Raw genomic sequence first — 5,032 nt, forward strand, 5'->3', positions numbered from 1 at the left:
TACTAATATATTTGAAATGTAATAAAACACTTTATTTTCTTAGTTATGATTATCCGTGATCAATTTTATATTTATAGCCTAGTAGACACAATTTAGTATTTATAACTGAATTTAATTGAAGTTATTCTGGTATACTCCCTCCGTTCCGGCTAATATGACACATTCCTTAGCTGGCACGGGATTTTAGGAGTAATTGGTTAATGTGTTTAATTGGAGAGAGAAAAGGTGGGTGGAAGTATTAAAATAGAGAGAGAAAGAAAGGTGAATATTTTAATAGGGGTGAGAAAAAGTGGTTGAGTGTATTAATTATAAAGAGAAAGTTTCCAAATAAGGAAATGTGTCATCTTGATTGGGACAAACTAAAAAGAAAAACGTGTCATCTTAAGCGGGATGGAAGGAGTATATTGGTCTGCATACAAATGTTTTCCATATCAAATTATAAAGTTAAATTATTTTTATGGGATTAACAAAAAAGAAAATTCACTCTATATTTTCATTGGACAAATGAGAAATACTACCAACTACCCTAACCGATTCCGATTACAATTCCCAACGCTTCTTTTCCATTTAATTTTACTCCATGTTTCATCAACTCTAAAGATTGTCTCATTTTTTTCATTTCCATCCGTCTTATAAAGATTATCCCATTTTATTTTTTACCATTTTTAGTAGTGGACCATATATTCCACCAACTAATATTCACATTTCTATTCACATTTTATTATAAAACTAACTAATACTCATATATAAAAGTATGATCCACATTCCACTAACTTTTTCAACTCACTTTTCATTACATTTCTTAAAATCTGTGCCCAATTAAAATGGGACAATCTTTGTGGGACGGAGGGAATAAATATTTTCTAACTCTTATTTAGGAGTAGTAATTTTACTGATTTACTTTATTTTTATCATTTTGTACCCATTAACTTTTTATATTTATTTTGTATGAACTTCTATATTTAACTAGTATCACGCTTGTGTTGTGTACAGATATATTTTTAAAAATATTAATTTTAAATTTTAAATTAATTAAAAAAATAGAATTAATATTAACAATAAACAATATGAGTAACAATTTTAGTTATATCAAAATTAAAAATCTATACAAATCAACATAAATTGTTTAACATGGATCAACTATAAGTAACATAGATGGACTAAAAATCTAATCATTACTATTGAAAAAAAAATTATAATTATTAAAAATAAAAAGAAAGAAAATGGTGGTAACATTAATATAAATAAGAAACATAGTAATAAATAAAAATTGGATGGAAAGAATAAAAAATATAACTAAAAAGAAAAAAATACCAATAAGTTTATATAATATTAAAAACAAATACGATGTTGTATCAAAATTGATATATAGAAATGATGAAAAAAAAACAAAAAATACAATTGAGAAAATGTTAAGAAAAGAAAATTATACTTAATAAAATGTAAAGGAACGAAAACATAATTAAAAAGAACAAAATTAGCCAATCAAAAAAATTGGGGAAGCCATTAAGCATGGTGTGGAATGGTTTCATGACGTCAAGCTGTCCTCCTATGGTAAGAGCAAAAATGATATGCTTGAATACTATAAGGTAAGTAGGTATGTGTGAATGACATATTTATAGGCTAAAATATACAAATGTACTATTATAGTTGACCATTACATCATAACTGAACAAACCTGATCATTTCTAATTTGAGGCTCAAAACCCATGTCTAACATCCGATCTGCCTCATCCAACACAAAATAAGTCACCCTTCGCAAATTTGTATGGTGAGATTCCAACATATCAATTAGCCTTCCAGCTCCAGTTCCAGGCGTAGCAATGACAACTTCAACACCTATAAGTACATTAAGCCAGTGATAGAGACATTGATTATGGAATTTCATACTATAGTTTGAATGAAAAGGAAGAAGCAGAAGGGAATACCTGATCCATGAACATCACGATACAGTAGTAAAGTCACCTTGCCCCACTAATTTTAGTTTATAGTTTTTTTTTTAAAAAATATGACAAATGATCTCAATAACTTAATTTTGATTCCCACGTTTACACTTCATTGTAAAACCTCCACTCACTCCACTCTTATAAATTTCCCAAAAATACTCCAAAACTGACATGACCGAGTATTCGTACGAGAATCACATTTTCTTTAGTAATAAAATATCTACTCCATAAATGTAGTTGTGGTCCTCTGGAGTGACGGTTATAAATTAAAAGTCACGTTTTTTTTTGTAGTGCAAATTAAATACATCCATTTGTTCATATTAAGAGAGGGATCCTGGTTATGCCAGTAAATATTCAGCGAAAATGGACATGTTTAATTCGGAGTTAAAAAAGTGATGTTATTAATACTATTGATTTTGCATCGAATTTATGTAATTTGGTATGAATGCTGTGGTTCTTTCTTGAATTAAAATGTTGAAATTTTTGTGAAGTTATCTATATCCTTGGTTAGACACGTCATTATATCAATTAGTTGAATATGTATTTGGTTAAATGTAATTATGCCAGGTTTTTAAGCACATAATGAAACTAGTGTTTTAAACTTTTAATGATAAATTGCAAAAAAAAATTAAAATTAATACGTAGATGGTGTGGGCGAAGGATAGACAGCTCAATAAATAAATGTGAATAACATGCATGCTTCTGATTTAAATTATTCCTCTTACTACTAATGAAAAAAGTGGGCTTTCATCAAGTACTTACTATGAATCTGTATAATATACTACTAGTACTTGTATAATATATAGTCTTTAATCTTTGTCAAAAAATGATAGTATTTAACAATTGAATATGTAGTAGGAGTACTATATTTGGTTAATACGATTTAATTTTATAACTTAATTCTAAATGATAATTATATAATAATAATAAGTCATAGTCACCTATCATCTCACTAAAATAATCTCATAGCTTTATTATAGATGGATGTTCAATTAATGATGAATAATTTCAACCGAAAGAAACTTATACCGATAGACAGTATCAAATGTTTAAGATATACCCCCTCCTCCCATAAAAATATGTGCACTTTTCATTTTGGTCACGTCCTATTAAAATATGTGCATTCCATTTTTGGAAAGTAATCTCAATTTATTACCTCTATATGTCAATTTATTTACAACTTATACCACCATTAAACACTACTAGCAATATGAATCTTGCTATCCACCTACTAACACTAATTTAACTACTCCCTCGTCTCAGTTTTATAGTCACATTTTGCCATAAAAGTTTGTCTCATATTTATAGTCACATTTAGAATTTTTCATATTTGGACATAAAATTTTACCCCATTATTCACTAAAATTACACCCAAATGCCATTATCAACATAAAAATAAACCAAAACAAAAATAAAAAATCAAAAAGTCAACAAGGGACCCACCTTCAACCAACTCACTTAATTTATCACACACTCCTTCATCTCACTTCATTTATTACACACTCCACCATCTCACTCTTCCATCTCACTTCATTTATTACACACTCCACCATCTCACTTCACTAATTACACACTTCACCAATTCCTTAAAACTCATGTCCTAACTAAATGTGATTATAAATGTGGGACGGAGGGAGTACTATTTTTCTCCTTTATCTTACTTTACCAATTTTATATTAACTCTCCTACTGTATTAATTGCCTATAACAGAGGGAGTACATGCTTTGGCGCCCTTCAATAAATGAATTTCATACACGAGATTTCACGTCCTAACGACCAGGGTCTACCATATTTATAACCAGTATATATTTGAAAAGAAAACGTGTCTTAAACTAACTACATCACCTTCCCCAAGTACCATCAATATTCGAATATTCACAGTACCGTTTTTAATAAATTTCAATTCTATGATCTAGATCTCATCTAAATATTGGAGGTCATGTCAATGATTAAAATCCCAAGTAGGCCTGATGGGTTTGAATCATTGAACTCGTTTTCTTACAGTTGAATAAGTGGTAAATACTATAAGTAAAACAAATTTTTAAACATAAAATTTGGTTTTTTTATTGTCGAATAAATGGTGTATATAATAACAACAAATTTTTATATACATAAAATTTGGTATGAGCTGGCATTTACCATATTAGTTAATAAAAAAAAAATATTTTGTATAAATTAAGTTGAATCCTGTATTAAAATTATAAAAATACTTTTAGCAAAATCTCAATAACTAGGAGGGATAATAAATTTGAGGGCCATAACAATCCACTTATTTGGTGGTTTATATAATTATAATTTATATAGCATATCAAAACATGAAAAATAGGCTTACTGAAAAAGTAACACAAGCCCTAAGACAATTTAACTCACAAAATTATTGGAATAAATAATTAAACTTGATTTTGTAGTAGAATTATCTAGATATTAATAGGTATTAAAATATCTAGATATTTTAAGAGAATTCTCTAGATTATAGATATTTTGTAGAATTCTCTAGAATTAGGATGTATTAAAATATTTAGATATTTTAGTAGAATTTCCTAGAATGTTAGGAAAATATCTAGATTTTTATGGAGAAAAAATCTAGATATAAAATATTATAGAGAATTCTAGAATATGAAGTGAATCCCTATAAATAGGGGAGAGTTGTAACATTTTGTATAAGTTGAGAAGTTGTGAAGTTGAGAAAGTTTGAGAAATTGAGTGTTCTTTCCTTCCCCACATCAAAACATCTCCTAAACCATTTCCTACATATTCCACCCATCCTCCTCTCAAATATTTCCTCCAAACTAAATTATTCCTCCAACATATATCCTATATATTTCCAACAAAGTGGTACCAGAGCCATAAGTTCCTACCTGTAGTATGGCTAACTTGCCGTCGTTCCAAGTCCCCATGCTCAATAAGAGCAGTTTCGATAATTGGAGTATCAAGATGAAAGCGTTATTTGGAGCTCACGACGTTTGGGAGATCGTGGAGAATGGCTACGAGGAGCCACAAGACGAGACCGATCTATCCCAACAACAATGGGATAGATTGCGAGATGCGAGAAAGAGAGACAAGAAGGCTCTCTATCTCATCTACCA

Source organism: Salvia hispanica, chromosome 5 (genome assembly GCF_023119035.1).
Source record: "Salvia hispanica cultivar TCC Black 2014 chromosome 5, UniMelb_Shisp_WGS_1.0, whole genome shotgun sequence".
NCBI classification, from domain to species: Eukaryota; Viridiplantae; Streptophyta; class Magnoliopsida; order Lamiales; family Lamiaceae; genus Salvia; species Salvia hispanica.